The sequence below is a fragment of the Erinaceus europaeus genome, chromosome 1, assembly GCF_950295315.1.
Source record: "Erinaceus europaeus chromosome 1, mEriEur2.1, whole genome shotgun sequence".
Lineage (NCBI taxonomy): Eukaryota > Metazoa > Chordata > Mammalia > Eulipotyphla > Erinaceidae > Erinaceus > Erinaceus europaeus.
Window position 1 is genome coordinate 175,546,792 of NC_080162.1, and position 18,841 is coordinate 175,565,632.

The following is an 18,841-nucleotide window of genomic DNA, read 5'->3' on the forward strand; positions in this document are numbered from 1 at the left end:
AACAACAAACCCCACGGCATTTCCAGGTAATGGTCTTCCCATAATCTAGTGCTGTAATTATTTGGACAAGCCTTCTGAGTCACACTAACTAAAACTTAAGACTAGATTCTCTCCTTTTGGTTAGTGAGAAAAGAGAGATAAATAGAAAACGAATAAACTCAAGAGAAAAGTGTGGAGGAAAGCATGCTGGGTTTTACTATGAACATTACAAATGATTGGAAATAACCTCAAATTGAAACACACAGTTACTTTGAAGTCTCTTTAGCAAAAATCAATCTTACATCATGACAGTTCCTCTATATTCTATTTTATTACCTGACAGGATATTTCCTTATAGGGGCTGACTAACAATTCAACAACAACAAATACTCATTTTTAACAAATACTCCTTTTATTTAAATAGCACTTTCAGTTCCAAGATGTCAAAATGCTTTTCAAATAGTCCCAAGTTCAGCTTACTAATTTTCTCAGCCTCTTGGCAGTAAATAGCCTGCATCTACCATCACTGTTGTTTATTGGAGATTTTTTGGCAAGGAAAGTGATAGTGACTTGATTACACCTGGCTACATCTGTAGAAAGTCAGAGATTAAAAGAGAAAACACCATTCATTTTAGTTCCCAAAGAACTGTAGCTGATGAATTATTCACTGACTTCTACTGCATCTCAAAAATAGATAATTATGCTCATCAAAGGAAAAGCTCAAATGTCTTGCACTTTCATTGATTAAATGTGATTTTTGTTTTTAGAAAAAGCATCTGATTCATACATTCTGTTATATACATTCAATTCATACATACAATTCATACATTCATTTAACTGCCAATTACAGTGGGTATATAAAGTCAATGTCATGTAAAGAATAAGCAGCAGCCAGTCACTACATGGGAAATTGTAAAGTGTTGTAAACTGTACCTTCATTATCTTTGACTCCCCAGTGGCCTGCTTGACATCTGTATAGTTCAATGTTTTCAGTAATCATCTTTCAATGTACAAATCTGCATTTTATTTATATTTGAGTTTTTTGTGAATATTTTTGAAATGTCAAGAGATTTTCAGAGTAGGCATGAACTTGTCAAAGATTAGAATAAGTATTTTAAGAAATGCTGGAATTCTCAAAACTTAATGCAGAATTGAATACTGACAACAGTTTCACCATGTCTTCTGTCATTACTGATGATAACGTAATAACTCCATATAATAACCAATAAAAAATTTAAGTTTTGACATGTTTTCAATACATGGGCTCTTCTTGCTACCTGACCTTAAGATTAAACATGAAGCCCTAGAATAAACAAACAATATACCAGTTTGTAATTTATAATTGGAAAGTTTCAATTCATTTTGGAGGTATGAAATAAGACTAATGGGTAACTGTTAGATACACATTAATGAAAAAAACCCCTAATTTCTGAAATAAGCTTCTCAAAATATTCAAATGGTCACATATCAGCAAATATGCTCTACCTTCACTAAATAATCATTCATAAAGCTTCATAACTACTGTCAACACTTTTTTAACACAGTCTGGAAAGTTTAAGCAAAAGACTTTGATACCTGAGACTCTGAGGTTTCAGATTCAATCCTCAGCACCACCATAAGCCAGAGATGAACAGTACTCTGGTCTCTCTCTGTTTCTTTCTCTCTTCTCATTCTGTACTTTTATCTTTGTATCTTTTTCATAAAATAAATCAATAGAAACAAATTAAAACACAGTCTGAAAAGAAACTTGCTTGTTTGAAATAAGTTCAGCTAAGTAATTGTACATCATTCATCTTGAAAATTTCTTGTCTGATGTTTTTCTTCCTAAAATGTCAACAATACATATTAAACTGAAACTTGTTTTTTTGCATCTGATTTCTACATCTATTTTCTCCTTGAACTTTAACGCTAAAGGCTCTTTCTTAACAACCTTGCTCATCATTAGATGCGGTTTATAATCTCTGAATGTAGTAATTTTACAGCCAGTGGCTAGGACAGTGTCTGGTATGTAATAGACACATAATATGATTCCCAAATTACTTTGATTAAAATCCATACGTATCTTAATTTTAAGCACTTGTAGATAGAAATAGGTTCTAACTGCTTCTTCTTCTTCTAGCGTTTGCCCTTCTTCCGTAGCCAGTTAATGACTTTGAAAGTGACTGGGATCCATGTGGATTCAGTTGGCTAGGAAGGATCGTCAGTTTCCGCAATGAATGGGTACTCACGGGATGACTGCTTAAGGACACATGAATAGTCCAGACGAAATGTTGCTCATGATTACAAATTATCTATTGCCTAAGACACAGAACATGCCTGCTATTTGGAATTATTTTCTGGTAACTCATAGTTTACAGTGTTGCTAAAGGCTTATTGGTAGCATGTTATTACTTTCTGAGTATGCACTGAATCTTGCACTGGAGAGAGTGCACTTGCAAGATTCGCAGAGCTCCAACCATCTACCTCATTGGTGGAACAATCAGTGAGAGAAGGTTTATTATTATTATTTTTTCATTTGGATTAAATCCACCTTGATGATAGAATAGAAGAGCAAATGATTACTGTGAAAATTACCAAAAAAAATTTTTTGTTCCAAACATGGTCTGCTATTTCATTTCAATTATAATTCTAATTAAATAGTAGCTTACTTGTTCCAATCTGATGTTACCAAAGATTTCACTTGAGGAAGTTTTAAATAATTTATTTTGCAAAAATATTGCAAATAATTAAATTGAATTTCACCATAACTTATAGTATATACAATCAAGAAAGTGGCAGAATTTTGGAATCACTCCTGATATCTCTACCTACTCTTTTTTTTTCTCTCTTTTATCCCCCCCCCCAATTCTTTAGTCTATAATGAAAGTGAGTTAGCATTTACCATAGTGAGAATCAAAACCATTATATTCATTAATCTATAGGATTCGGGAATGCAGACAACCTAAGTTAAAGTAATTATCTGTGTCTTTTTAGCTGTATGACCATTGTTAACTTACTGTTATTTTCTGTTATGTTTTCCTCTTTATAAACTAGGTTATCATAGTGCCTATTATCTTTTATGATTGTTGAGCTGTAGAAATCATTTCGTTTTATAACTGCTTTAGTACAGAGTATGCATGTTAAGTATTATATTTTTCTGCTCTGGGTATGTAAAATACTTAGTACTTAGTTCCATAGTCTCAAAATATAACATTCACTGGTGTGAATAGCTCATTAGCTAAATGGAGAAAAGAAATGCTGTAGTAATTATACCATTAGCTTCTCACTTAAAAAAAAAAAACCCTGAAAAATAGAATCACCATTCCCTAGTATAATCTGTTGCTAATATAGTTCTTATGGTACTGAAATTTTGAAATGAATGAAACTTATGCCTGAGGTTTAATCCCTGACATCATCTTATGGTACAACTGAACAGTGCACTGTTCTTCTACTCTCCTTCTCTCCATCTCCCTTCTCTGTCACTTTCTCTTATAAATATATATTTATTTTTAATTTGATTATTTTTTACATTTATTTATTTATTTTCCTTTTTGTTGCCCTTGTTTTTTATTGTTGTTGTAGTTATTATTGTTATTTATGTCATCGTTGTTAGATAGGACAGAGAGAAATGGAGAGAGGACGGGAAGACAGAGAGGAGGAGAGAAAGATAGACACCTACAGACCTGTTTCACCGTCTGTGAAGAGACAGCCCTGCAGGTGGGGAGATGGGGGCTCGAACCCAGATCCTCTCACCGGTTCTTGTGCTTCGCACCGTGTGTGCTTAACCAGCCGCGTTACCACCCAACCTCATACAAATCTTTTAAAAAAATAATAGAAAAATGTGCTGTAATTTTACTAATAGCAATTGGAAGATAAAATAAAGAGTGATATATGTAAAGATGCTGCAGGAGAGTCATACGGAAAGAAAACCCAGAGAGTTGCAGTATAAATTCAAATGACAGGAAATGACGAATTCTTAAATCAAGGACCCTTCACTAAATTAAAAACATAAATTCTTTCTTTTCCTTGCTTTCTTTTAGGAGGTTAAAGAGTACTCAGTAGGTGCCAGACTATTTTAAAAAGAAAGTTATAGTGTTGATATTTCAGAAACCTTAAAAAAAGGCAGATCTGTGTTTTAAAAACTTCAAGACATACAATTGATTTTCCCCCTCTCATATTAATTAACTAGTGATTTATATGACTACACTTTACTAGGAGTGTACATAAACACCATTCCCACCACCAAAAGACTGTGGCCCATCCCTCCCACCCACTCCCACCCCCCACTGGCCCAGGAAGCTGCATGTCTACCCCTCACCACAGGGTTTTTACTTTGGTGCCCTACTTACAATTTAGTCAGGTCCTGCTTTTAGTTTCCCTTTCAGATCTTCTTAGTCAACTTCTGTTGATGAGTGGGATCATCCCATACTCATTTTTATCTTTCTGACTTAGCTCACTTAACATAATTCCTTCTAGCTCTGTCCAAGATGGGTTGGAGAAGGTGGGTTCATTGTTCTTGATAGCTGCATAGTAATCCATTGTGTATATATACCACAGCTTTCTCAGCCACTCATCTGTTGTTGGGCACCTGGGTTGCTTCCAGGTTTTAGCTATCTAGGGAAAGAGAGAGGCAGACTGGGAGTATGGAGCAACCAGTCAACGTCCATGTTCAGCGGGGAAGCAATTACAGAAGCCAGACCTTCCACCTTCTGCAACCCACAACGACCCTGGGTCCATACTCCCAGAGGGATAGAGAATAGGAAAGCTATCAGGGGAGGGGGTGGGATATGGAGATTGGGTAGTGGGAATCGTGTGGAGTTGTACCCCTCCTACCCTATGGATTTGTTAATTTATCCTTTCTTAAATAAAATAAATAAATAAATAAATAAAAATTAATTAATTAATTAAAAAGGCAGGTCTTATAAATGATTTGCTTAAAATAGATTTTGTACTTAACAGAGAAACTTAGTAGAAATTAATTAAAATCATCCAATATAGTTATAAAAATTTACCATGGATTAGATTTATTACCTTTTAATATGCAGATTATAAGGATGTGTTATGAGGAAATAGATAATATAAGTAATGTTCTAACTTGGAACAAAAATTACTCCTCAGACTAACAAATGTGTGTGCACAGAAATCATGAATGTCAGCATTCTGTCTATGCAAACAGACATGTTCATTACTTAACTCAAGTAGGCCATCGACTTAGCCAATCCTTATTTATTAAGTCATTTCATCCTTTAGGTAGGAGGCACTGCTCTCTGAAGAAACTGCTAGATATACACAATGGTATTAATGAAGACAATTAACTTTTCTTTACATCTTAATAAATTGTTTGACATTGCTCTCTCTGAGTGCAAAGTGATCCATAAAGATTTTCCTGGTTCAGGTTCCAGTGACATCAATAGGTAAATTTGTAACAGAACAATCAGGCATATTTCTATTTTGTGCCTACATCTTAAACACACCTAATTATAATAATATGGAGGAAAGCACTGGTTTGGCCATGGCAGGAAAGAGGTCCAAATTTCTGGTCCTGCTGTTTTATTACTGTATAAAATCCTTAAATAGACAAATTGCTAAACATCATGAATGAGGATAATCCTTGCTCTACCACCGTTAGAGTTAGGTGACCCAATCAGAGGCTAGTAGGAAGGTACCGTAGTCCTGTCCACCTGAGCAATATGCCCCCCACCAAACACTCTTTATCACCCTGTATGAGGAAAAGAAAAACAAAACAAACAAACAAACTGAGACTGCTAGGAATGGTGGAATTATCCAAGTGAGAAGCCCCAGTCAAACCCTGGTGGCAGACCATCACCATCATCATCATCTACACATTAAATAAATTTGGAAATACAGAATGGAATAAACATTAAGTAAAGCCTCTACTTCAGTTAACCATTTGTATAATTGACTTTTTAAACTTTTCTCTGTGCCCTATTGCTCTGTGTATTCTAATTTAAGACCACACTGAAGATTTTTTTTAATTCTCATTTTAACACTTTACAAAAGAAATTTTTACAGTATTAGATATTATCTCCTACTCTATCTCAGAATAATTAATAGTAAAAGTTACCTGTGAGTTATTTTGTAAAGTGAATAAATGTCCAGCATAGAACAATGAAATAAATAAATTGGAAATTCATATGCTTTAAAGAATGTATCAACATTTATGTGTGTTTAATTATATCAGACATTTCATACACTATTCTAAGACTAATAACTGAATATGACCATATCAATATTTATTTGCTTTTTTAAATTAAAAATGTGAAAGGCTACTCCACTGGAAAGCTAGCCTAAAAGTTCAAGAAAACTTCTGTTTAACTGAAATAGTAGATGAAATAAATTGTACTTTAGTTTAAATAAAAACCTGAATAAATTCTATAGATGTTACCTCCCTAATATTCTGCTAATAATTAGTGACAAGTATATTGTGGAGAATAATTCAATATTCATAGTCAATAATTCAATATTCAGTTAGTTATTACTAACACATTTTGTGCTAAATTAAATCTGGAATAATGCAGTTTCTTTCACATTTTTTCTACTTATTCTCCAACCTGAAAATAGAACAATACCTACTGACCCCAAACATATGATGATTCATAAGGTTGCAGTTCTCTACTCTGAAGAGATGATTCTAGATTGAATTTGGTGAACACTGGAAATTATGGCATGAAACTCACATACAGAAGAAAATTTTGTATGCACTGTAAAATGTATTGCTCAAGGCAAAAAAAAAGCTGATGTCAGTTTTTATGAATAAAAAAGAACATCAAATGAAAGGCCAAGATGAAAGGTGTCTATTCCATTATTGTCACATAATCAGGTAGCATTTAAAACCTAGTAAGAGCAAGTGTAAGACATCAAATACATATAAACATATACATGAATATATAAACACATATAGCAATCAGAAGTAGGTGAGTAGTTGATCTCATTCATATACTAATTACTTTGAAATCCTAAACCAATTCTTTTAAATTCTGAAAAACAGCCAGTAAAACTTGTTGCATGCAAGAGGCTCCAGGTTTAATCCTAAACTTTAACAACAGCCAGTGCTGTGTGGTAATCTCATCCAAAAAAACCAAAAAAAAAACATGTATGTGATTTTTTTAAAAAAATTGACTCAAAAAGCAAAAAGATTCTTCAAATGCTTCTCTAAGAACTTTGAGAATGAAAAAAAAGAAAGAAAAAATAAAATAAAATTTGAAGCAACTTTAGCTCAACAACAACAAAAAGAACTTTGAGAATGGCATAGTTCATCCTTAAAAACCTGAACATATTTAAATTAGACCACAGCACTGTTCCTGGCAATGCTGTACAAGCTTGGCAGCACTGTACTGTAAATCTGAGAACTGTTCTTTTTTTTTTTTTTTTTTCCTGTAAAAATTAGTTTGGAAAACCCTACGTAAATCATTTTAGCATTTAGATTCTGTTCTTGGATTCCTTTACTGTGAATCAAGGCTCTTTGAATCTTTTCCCTCCCTAGCTCTTCCTAGTAGCTGCCTTTGTGCCAGTGCTAGTAGAGTTTCCCATCAGGCTCTATAACAGGGACAATAATAGGAGGAGACCCTCATTTCAAGTACCAGCAATGTCTAGGTTAATAAAGGGCATTGTTTAAGTGCACGTGGTTTCACAAAGCGCAGGGACCAGAGTAAGGATCCCGGTTCCAGGCCCCGGCTCCCCAGGCTCCCCACCTGCAGGGGTGTCGCTTCACAGGCGGTGAAGCAGGTCTGCAGGTGTCTATCTTTCTCTCCCCCTCTCTGTCTTCCCCTCTTCTCTCTTATTTCTCTCTGTCCTATCCAACAACAACGTCATCAGTAAGAGTAATGATTACAACAATAAAACAAGGGCAACAAAAGGGAATAAATAAATAAATATTTAAAAAAGAACATAAAGGGCATTGTTAAAGTGAACCCACAAAACTGTTTATAGACCATTTATTATGGAGAGGAGTTTTAGTGAGCCCCTCAACACCTGTGATTGTATGCCTAATTTTATATTATATATTGTGCATTATAGTTTATGTATACAGTATACAATATTGATATACTGTAGTTTGATAGGTAGGGAGTAGCAGCATGACCTTTACTGAATTACCAAAAGTGGTAAGATTTATTAGTCTCAAACATTGAAAAAAATAGTCACAAAGCAATTTTAAATGACTTTGATATCTCCGATCTTATGATTTTATATTGCATTTCTTCACCATACTCTACAAAGAGCAGTATGGTAATACAGAAAGAGCCTTTGCCATGTAGGTGAGTCTCTGAGTCCCAGTTCCCTCTTTGCGAAATTAACATGTAATTGGATACTGAAAATTGATACTATAGCTGAAAGAACCTAGCAGAGTAGCTGGGAACTACACAAATGCTTATATAGGTAAAATATTTCCTTCTGCCCACCCTTTCTTTCTCTCTCTCTTTCTTTCTTTCTTTCTTTCTTTCTTTCTTTCTTTCTTTCTTTCTTTCTTTCTTTCTTCCTTTTTCAATAGAATTTAAGCACTGAAAACAAGAATAATATTTTTATAGTTTTGCTTACTATGCTTTTGATATAGTATGTAAGGACATGACAACTTTTTCACTGTATTTACTATTGCATAAGAACTTTTTTCTTTCTTTCCTTTTTTTTTTTCCCCTCTCTGGTTTATGCTGGTACTGGGAATTGAACCTGGGAGCTCATAGCCTTAGACATGAAAGTCATCTGCATATCCATTATGGCCCCAACCTGCATATGGTTTAAAAAAACAAAAACCGAATTGGCTGTTTGAAAACACACTGAGAGCCTACCTGGGCAAATGAAGAAAAGCAGGTAAAGAGATACTACTGAGAAATAATGCTTTCTTCATTAAAATCTGATTTTTGCTGTTACTATGCACCTATGCATTAGACAATACCCTAGGAGTTGCAGGCAGTAAGAAGTTCTCAGAGACAGACCCTGAACTCCAAGGCTATTTTAGAAGAGAAAAACATATTCACACAAAAGGGGGACAAAACAAGTTAGACTGTCATGGGAATTTAGACCAAAAAAAATCATTACAATTGTCACAGGGTTTCCCAGGGAGGAAGGAGGGATTGGGAGAGGCTTCATCCAAAAAATCAGTGCCGGGTGAGATCGAGGATTCAACATGTAACAGGAAAAAGGACTAAATGACGACATATGGGCACAGCAGTGGAGGGTATGAGTTGGAAAGAAATACCACTCCTTTAGGCTGACACTGGAATACTTAATGGAAACTATAAGGGATGTCACGGCACCTTGAGGAAGTTTTATATCCAAGTACTTAAAGCGTACCAGATGCAAACATAAAGACATAATGATAGGGTGAAATGTTAGAGAAATCTGGCAGTTAAGAGGCTGCTGGGGACTGAGCAGTGATGCACAGAGAGTACACGTCGCTATGCGCAAGGCCCACAGTTAGAGCCCCCGGTCCGGTCCCCACCTGCAGGGGAAAGCTTCATGAATGGTGAAGCAGGCTGCAGGTGTCTCTCTGTCTCTCTCCCTCTCCCCTCTAGTTTCTGCTGTCTCTATGCAATAGATAAAGATGATAAAAAATTAAAGAAAACTAAAATTTTTTAAAAAGAGGCGACAGACAAACTTTCTAAATAACACACTTTCTAACCATTCCCAGCGAAGGTATGCCAGTTTTCTTCAGTCTTGCTACTGCTAGTGCTTAAATTATTTACTGAGGATTGGGGAGATAGCATAATGGTTATGCAGAAAGTCTGTCATGCCTGAGTCACCACAACTCCCAAGTGTGCTGAGCAGTGCTCTGGTAAAATAAATAATAAAATTAACTGATTAAATAATTAATTACTTAAATGAAATACATTTTGCAAATACTAAATCATCACTCTGGCATATGCAATGCTGGGGTTCAAATTAAGGTTCTCATTTGTACAAGTCTGACATTCTGCTTGTACAACCTCCTAGGCTGCTCTTCCTAGTTTTATTTTATTTCTCCCGTTTTCTAAAATTTCAAGGTAAGACTAGTGTAATTGTAGCTGGTAGCAGTAATGCAACACCAGAAAATGTTTTTGCTATAAAATGAAAAACCTGAATCTCAAACTGGTGCTTTTTAAGGTATTAACACATGCATTGTACCAAAGTAAAGGACTCGGGTTGGGGCGAGGATTCAGGTCCTGAAACATGATGGCAAAGGAGGATCTAGTGGGCATTGAATGGAAAAGTGGAAAACTGAAAAATATTACATATGTACAAACTGGTCTATCTTACTGTTCACTGTAATCCATTAATCACCCAATAAAGAAATTTAAAAATTAAAAAAGATGGGGAGTCGGGAGATAGCACAGCAGGTTAAGAGCAAGTGGCACAAAGCGCAAGGACCCCGCTTCCAGTCCCAGGCTCCCCACCTACAGGGGAGTCGCTTCACAGGTTGTAAAGCAAGTCTGCATGTGTCTATCTTTCTCTCCCCCTTTGTCTTCCTCTCCTCTCCATTTCTCTCTGTCCTAACCAACAACAACGACATCAATAACAACAACAATAACTATAACAACAATGAAAAACAACAAGGGTAACAAAAGGGAAATAAGTAAATAAAAAATAATAAAAATTTAAAAAGATATTGATACTTACTAGCTATCAAAATTTATTTATAACAGAATTGGAAAATAGTAGATGGACTCAATTTAATCTCCTCAAACCTGTAAGATTGCCAACTGTACATTTAGCATCTAATAATGCAAAGCTCCCTATTTTTCATTTCTCTTCCATATATGAACACCAGATGATTGACTGAACTTTTCCTTAGGAAATATTTAACAAAAAAAAAAAGAAAAATAATAATGAATCAGTTTTAATCATGAAATCACTTCTGTATTTCATCTTGTGGTTCTGAATTTAGAAACTCTATTCAGAATTGGTTTAAGGATAGTAATCCACATGCAGATATTCCTTAAGTTTAATTATCTTCCTCAGTTACAGTGAAACAAAGCATCATAATTTCTAACTTATTTTCTTTCTGTCCATAAAAATAAAGGGAAAAAAAAGCTTCTCCAAGTCTAGTACAGAATTCAGTGGATTCATCTCCTGTAGAAAATCACCAGCAGGTACCATGCCAGATTAGGTAGCATTGATCCCCTACTCTTGATCCATATTCTTTGCCAAATAATTTAGTTCCTTTAGAGACCAGGTTATAAACATTTTAATATCTAGTCATCATTAGGATATACTCATGCACCATTCTCAACATAAAGATGACTTAAACTCACAGAATATTTTATTATACTTGAACAGTTGCAGTAAGTTGCATTTAATATATCTTGGGCTAATTTTTAAAAAATAAATTATAATCTTCTTTCTTACTTAGGATAATTTTATATGGTAAGATATTTTTAGAAGAGGAAAGAAACACTGTAGAATAAAGGGTTTTGTTCTCATTCTTTGTTCCCTCTTCTAGCTGGTGGGTCTGTGTTAAAATCCTAGCATCTTGAAAATCTTATTTTTCAAACTCAGACCACACTTGCTGCACAATATTACTAATGATATTAACAACAAACAAATAATCAACTCTGAGGTTTTTATGAGTTAGGGGAACATTATCTAGAGTGGGCTACCTAGAGTGGGATTTGCCACCTCCTCCACTCCCTCTGCTTTGCATCCTGAAGGTGCAGACAAAGAAACCACCTCACACCTTTTTATGAGACAGAGAATTTGTAATCAGAAAAACAAAATAATGTATAATAAAATTGTCATGATCCCCCCCCCCAGAACAAGTGTCATTGTCTACAGATGGTGTTAAAACGAGAGTGTAAACAGAAGTGATCTTTTATCTAGAAAGCCTGACCTTTTTTCTTGTTGTTCCCTTATTTTAATTTGCTGGGGGGAAGATTACATGATGATAGAATCAAACTATCTGATGTCCAGTTGAAAGATAACAGATCTCCTTTTAAAAGGGCATATTAGCACACTGACACCACACAGTTTGGCTTACTGCAACTGTTCTCTGTTGGTGAAGTGGCACATTAGCAATCCCCATCACAGCCATTTTAACCATTTCACACCATATTATTCAAATGGCATCCCTAGGTGGTGACAGTAATAAATAGGGCCCAGCAGTAAGAGGGTTGGTTATATGGTAGTCCCAGGACAAGAGGTAGGAACCCCTAAATGGAGTGACTAATTTCCAGTGACTAAATGGAGGTTACTTCAGTAAAACTTGAATTGGGCAGTTCCATTAGCTTTCTTGGAAGTCTCTCTGAAAAGTCTTGCAGTTATTGGGGAACCCTAAGTCAAACTGCTTGTTGAGGGCAGTGTTTGCAGCCCCCTCCCTGCCACAACCAGCCTATTCAGCTTTGTGTTTTATAAACTAGTTGGATTAAAAATGCTTCAAGAAAATCTGGGTAGACCCATCATTCACATTTATATTTCAACCTATGCCAATGTTCAAGTTGCAAAATATGTAGCTGTGACTTTGTTACACACAACTAAACACATTTTGCTTTTCTCTCCATCCTTATGGTAGGCACAGTGACCTAAAATCAAGGGAGTTATGGGAAACTGTACTGAGATGAGAGCAGGACATCTCCTGCTTCTCTGTGCTGGGAGGAAGGGCACAGGTAACAGTATATAGTGGGAACACCAAAACTGGTGCAAGGCAATGCCCTTTCTGAGCCCTTGACAAAAGAAGAAGAAGAAGAAGAAGAAGAAGAAGAAGAAGAAGAAGAAGAAGAAGAAGGAGAAGGAGAAGGAGAAGGAGAAGGAGAAGGAGAAGGAGAAGAATGAGAAGAAGAAGAAGAAGAAGAAGAAGGAGAAGGAGAAGGAGAAGGAGAAGGAGGAGGAGGAGGAGGAGGAGGAGAAGAAGAAGAAGAAGAAGAAGAAGAAGAAGAAGAGGAAGAAGAAGAAGCAGCAGCAGCAAAAAACAAACAAACCAGTCATGGGACAGTGATGGGGAATAGGAACTGACAGGAGTTGACACATAAATGGGCAGAACATTTTCTGAAAATGGTGAATGAAAGGAGAAGCAGACAGGAGTCGCTCAAGTACCCAGGATAAACTACAAGAGATAAGCCAAGTTTCCCTTCTAAAAGGACTCTTTGTAAGGTTCAGTATTTTAAAATTAGGTGTTTGGCATAGAAATGAGCACAGACCCATCTGACCACCGAGAAGGGAGAGGACAAGAGGACACAGGGCTGTAGAAAGAGAGGGAAGATTTCTGATTACTTTCCCAGGCTGCATCCAAGGACCTGCTGCTCCAAAACCAGAAAACAACCAATTGAGGGTTAAAAGCAGAAAGACGAAAGTATAACTGAGAATATTTTACATTTGGATCTTCTGTTACTGAAATGGTAGATTATTTTTAAGAGTACAGTCTGATCAAGGTCTTTGTTTGCCACTTCTCTAATTGTATGCACTTGTCTAATTAGCATTCCATTTCCAGTTGTTGCTCCTTTTTCCCATTGCTAAATGTCCTTTTCTCTGTAAGGCTAATCCCTTTATTAACCTAGGGGAAAGCACCAAACAGAGTGGCCGAGGCTAATAATAACCGGGTGGCTTACCTTCCCTGGATCGAATCAGTGCTATGCCCCTCGCGCCTGCTGCCTCTGGGCTGCAGTGTCTCCTTTCTGGCCTTGTGAATGGTCAGCTCCGTCGGCCCCAACCCCACCTGCCAGCTGCAGCAGCTGCTCTGGCCGCCGAGCTCGGCTGCATGAAGTCATCCCCCGCCCCGGGCCGGATCACCACATTCCGCGCCAGTTGCGGGGGAGAAAGGGACCTCTCCCGGTCTTGGAAAAGGGTGTCTACAAACCGCTTCCAAAGACAACTGTCCCTTCCGATTTTAGGCTTATTTTCAATTAAGGCTTTTGGAAAGGAAAAATTTCCATACTGTGGGTGGAGAGAGAGGAGCCAAAGACATGTTTCTGCATAGCGAGTCTCCTGCAGGTTCTCCCCTGTCTCTCCCGCAGCATGGACAGATCCATTATACTGTGCGGGTTTCCCACCCTCTTCATCTTCCTTGGTCAGTATTGTTCAAATCGCTGAATTTGAGTTTGAAATTGCCTCTTAAGACAAAAATCCAAGCATTCCAAGCGTGGTTTATTATCTTTTTATCATTCTTTCTAAGCCGCTTGTAGCTTGCTCGCTTGTTCCACTGTCCCCAACAGACAAGTACATACATGCACACACGTCCACAGGCGCCACTCACAACTATGAAAGCTGGGACCTTTCGCCCTCTAGTCTACGTAATGGAATGGGAAATTCCTAAAGGAAGAGGAAAGCAGGGCCGACGGAGAAAATACTCTAGAAAACTGAGGGGACGTTCCAGGATTTTGTAGCTGTTTAGTGATGCACTTAGAGGATAGATGCTCTCTTTAAATTCTCTCAGGCTCCTAATTGTACTGACTGCTCTGGTGACAGCTGTAACTTGTGAAAACCAAGAAGCAGAATTCACAGTAATAGATGTTGCATCTCTTTCTTTACTGAATTTATCAGAATTTAATTCAGTAACAAACACATACACATAAAAATCTCTTCTTCCCCTTAAATTGTCACCAGGTATTAGCAAGGTTTGAAGCTAGGGCTAATGCCTTCTCCCTGCTTCCTCCACCTCTCCCCGCCCCCTTTTTTCATTCTCTAGCTCCTCAGTGTCTACTGAACAGATTAGCAACTTGGGGAGTTAAGGGATAAGGGGATCAAGGATTTGCTCTCTTTACACTTGATTGGGATTTCTTTTTCCATCTTGAGTCATTCCCAGGTAGAGAGGTTTCTTTATGCTAGCGTTTTATAGGAGTAGAGTTGCCTCTTTTAAAATTGCCTTGCATTTTGAAGTTGATGGTAAGTCGGTCCAGGCCAGCTTTTTGCTCAATAATTACTGTATTGTACAAGAACAGAAAAGCACCTTTTTTCCCCCAGTGAAGTGCTTCTGTCTTTCTGCCTAGCAATTCCAAAATTGGGAGGTAGTCTAGCAGAGGTCCAGCAAAACTCAAATAGAATTTTTGATCCTAGTGAATGTGCTTTTAAAGAACTGAAACAACCTAATTCACTACTGTGAGCATCATGATCACAAAATTAGGCTATTAATATCACCACAGGTCAGGGAATTTTAATCTGTATCAAGTAGGATCTGGGTTAAAATATTACATAGCTGATAATACTGGTCAGCTTTGGTATATGGTGGTGTGTAGATTGAACTTGGGCACTTGGAGCCTCAGGCATGAAAGTCTCTTTTTGCATAATCAGTATACTATCTCCTTCACTTTTATAAGATCATATCAAGACTCTAATGTAATCCCCATAGTTTATGATTATCAGTGTTGACTTTGACCACCTGGCTGTAGTAATGAATCAAATACGCCCACTATAGAGTGACTCCTTTATCATTATTATACCATAATTATTCAAAGAAAGTTCATATTCAAGAAATCCAGGGTTTAAGAAGTGGGGAATTATATTTGCCTCTTTGAAAGCAATAAGTACATGTAAATCCCAACCATAGAAGATTATTTTGATTCTATAATGAAGTGAAGTTGTCAGATGCAGATATCCTTTTCCATATGAGCAGGCATACATCTCCTCTTAAAAATTCTAATTACAGAATGTCAATATAACAAGGGCTTAAAGCTACTGTACTTTACCTCAGGGATTGAGATAAAACAAAGGCAACTGTTAAGATTTGTAATTGTGAATTCCTAAGTACCTTTCTTAGACACAAGTCAATTCAGGCAAGTGTGATCAGTGGATTGAAAAGTATACTGCAGGAGCTGTACTCAGCATAAGGAGGTACTGTCTTGCTCTTCCAATCACCAACTACTCTCTTCAATTTCAACACAAGATGCCCTACCTCCTATCTTTGAAAAGCAGTTGTGTCAACATTAGACTAACAGTTCCACTCATTCTTGAAACATAGCAAAAGTCAATGGCAGGCAGCTTCAGGCATCCAGTAGCCAACCAACCAGAAATCACCTCACACCATATATAAATAGAAATAGCCAGGAAATTTGTGTAAATTTCATAACACACCAAATATAATGGTCAAGCCAAAAAAGAAACATTGGAGAAATGAACCACTACAAAAACCTAGAAAAATATACTAAACAGCTAAAAGCAAATAAGAATGAGGACAACATCCGAACACTGATGCAGTAATCTCAGGAGTGAGGAAAGCTTTTTAAAGTAATATTATCAGAAATGGAGAAACAACAAAGGAGACTCTGAAAGAAAGCACTAACTATCTTGAGGTAATTAGGGAGCTGAAAGCTGAAATAGTCAAGTTAAGACTACAGGTAGCTGAACAAGCTAATACAATATCTGAACAGGGTAGCAAAATAGTTGAGCTCTAGAAAAAAGCTGAGGGGAGAAAGGACAGAATAACTGAGGCAGAGAACAAAATTATCAAGCTCAAGGATGAGTTAGAGAAAACTAAGAAGAGAAATAAAAAGAGATTAAGAGATACTAAAAACAACAACAGAGACATATGGACGATCTCAAAAGAAGTAATATATGCATTATTAGCTTGCCAGAAGTAGAGGGGACAGAGAAGAAAACATTCTAAGGAGATGATAGCTGAGAACTTTCCTATTCTAACATAAAGGACATAAAGATTCAAGCATTCCAGGGTGTCCAAAACAATACCGACCCAGATGTAAAGGTACATCATATTAAGAATGAAAAGAAATAAGATAAAGAAAGGATTCTGGGGCAGAGGTAGATAGCATAATGCTTATGCAAAGAAGCTCTCATGCCTGAGGCTCCAAAGTCCCAGGTTTAATAGCCCTACAGCATCATAAGCCAGAGCTGAGTGGTGCTCTGATTAAAAAAAAAAAAAAAGAAAGAAAGAGAGAAAGAAAGAAAAGAAAAAGAAAAAAGAAAAGAAAGGATTCTGAAGGCTGTAAGAGAAGAAGAATCACTTGCAGAGGAAACGCCATAAGATTAGCAGCAGATTTCTCCATACAAACTCTAAAGGCAAAAAGAGAAGGGCAAATATATATATCGAGCACTCAATCAGAAAGGCTTTCAACCAAGATTATTGTATTTTACTACACTGTCGTTCAGATTGGACGGAGGCACAAAAAACCTTCACAGCTAAGCAACACTTGAAGTAATTAACTATTATCAAGCCTGCCCTTTAAGAAATTCTAAAAGATTTCCTATAATGAATCACATCACCAAAAGCATACCATATATCAGAACACTCTAAATGTTTAGAATAATGACATTAAAATATTTTAAATCTATAATATCAATAAATGTCAATGGCCTGAATCCACCCATTAAAGTGCATAGATGGGGGTCCGTAGGTGGCACAGCGGCTTAAGTGCACGTGGCACAAAGCGCAAGGATCCATGTAAGGAACCCAGACCCTGGTTGGAGCCCCCAGCTCTCCACCTGCAGGGGAGTCACTTCACAGGCCGAGAAGCAGGTCTGCAGGTGTCTGTCTTTCTCTCCCCCTCTCTGTCTTCCCCTCCTCTCTCCATTTCCTCTGTCCTATCCAACAACGAACGACATCAACAATAACAATAATAACCACAACAAGGCTACAACAACAAGGGTCACCAAAGGGGGAAGAAATGGCCTCCGGGAGCAGTGGATTCATGGTGCAGGCACTGAGCCCCAGCAGTAACCCTGGAGGCAAGACAAACACAGACTCAAACTGAAAGGATGGAAAACTATTATACAAGCTAATGGACTATAAAAAAGGGCAGGAACAGATATTCTTATATCTGACACAAAAGACTTTAAAATAATAAGAGATAGGGATGGACATTATTTAATTCTCATGGGATCAGTCAACCAAGAGGACTTAACAATTATTAACGTCTATTCACCCAATGAGGGGGCATCTGAATACATCAAATATCTAATAAAAGAGCTATACCAATATATCAATAGCAACAAAGTAATAGTAGGGCACATCAACACTCCACTCTCTCAAACTGACAGATCATTGAGGCAGGGAATTAATAAAGAAAGGAGGGAATTAAAGATATGGATATATATATATATATATATGGCATTTTCAGAGTAATTTACACCCACAAACTTGGAATACACATTCTGTTCAAGTCCACATGAGACATTCTCAAGGACAGAATATATGTTAAGCCAGAAAGACAGTGTCAACAAATTTAAGACCTTTGAAATCATCCCAAGCATCTTCTCAGACCACAGGGCTAACATTTAACAACAAACAAAAAATTAGTAAAAATTCCAAAATATGGAAACTCAACAGTACACTACTTAACAACTACTGGGTCAAAGAGGAAATTAAGGAGGAAACCAAAATGTTTTGAGAGTTCAGTGAAAATGACACAAGCTATCATATCAAATATTTGAGACACAGCTAAGGCAGTACTGAGAGGGAAGTTTATAGCCATGTAAGCACATATTAGGGAATGAGAAAAAGTTCAAATAAACAACATGATTACACACCTTAAAAACTTAGAAGCACTTCTGCAACCCTCAATGACCCTGGGTCCATGCTCCCAGAGGGCTAGAGAATGGGAAAGCTATGATGGGAGGGGGTAGGTTATGGAGATGGGAGGTGGGAATTGTGTGGAGTTGTACCCCTCCTACCTTATGTTTTTGTTCATTAATCCTTTCTTAAATTAAAAATTAAAAAAAAACTTAGAAGCAACTAGAAGGACTGAAATAGCTAAAGGTAGGGCATAAATAAATAAATAAATAACTTTGAAAATAAGAGAACCATACAAAAATCAATGAAGCTAAATCTTAGTTCTTCTAAAGAGTAAGCAACATCAACAAACTCTTATCCAGACTCACTAAACAAAAATGGGAGAAGACTCAAATAAATAGGATTGTAAATGAAAGAGGAGATATCATAACAGACACCAAAGAAGTTCAACTTATCATGTGAGGCTTCTATGAACAACTATATGCCACCAAGCTAGAGAAT

General features: G+C 36.8%; 1 protein-coding gene across 1 annotated transcript in view; it reads right to left on the reverse strand.

Annotated features, from left to right (window-relative positions):
* Positions 1 to 13,641, reverse strand: part of PKIA (cAMP-dependent protein kinase inhibitor alpha) — an 81,814-nt gene extending 68,173 nt beyond the window's left edge. Inside the window, exon 1 of the mRNA XM_007531896.3 lies at positions 13,491 to 13,641. The gene's annotated coding sequence lies outside the window, so the exon portion shown is untranslated. The remainder of the gene's footprint in view (positions 1 to 13,490) is intronic.
* Between the last annotated feature and the right edge of the window lie 5,200 nt (positions 13,642 to 18,841).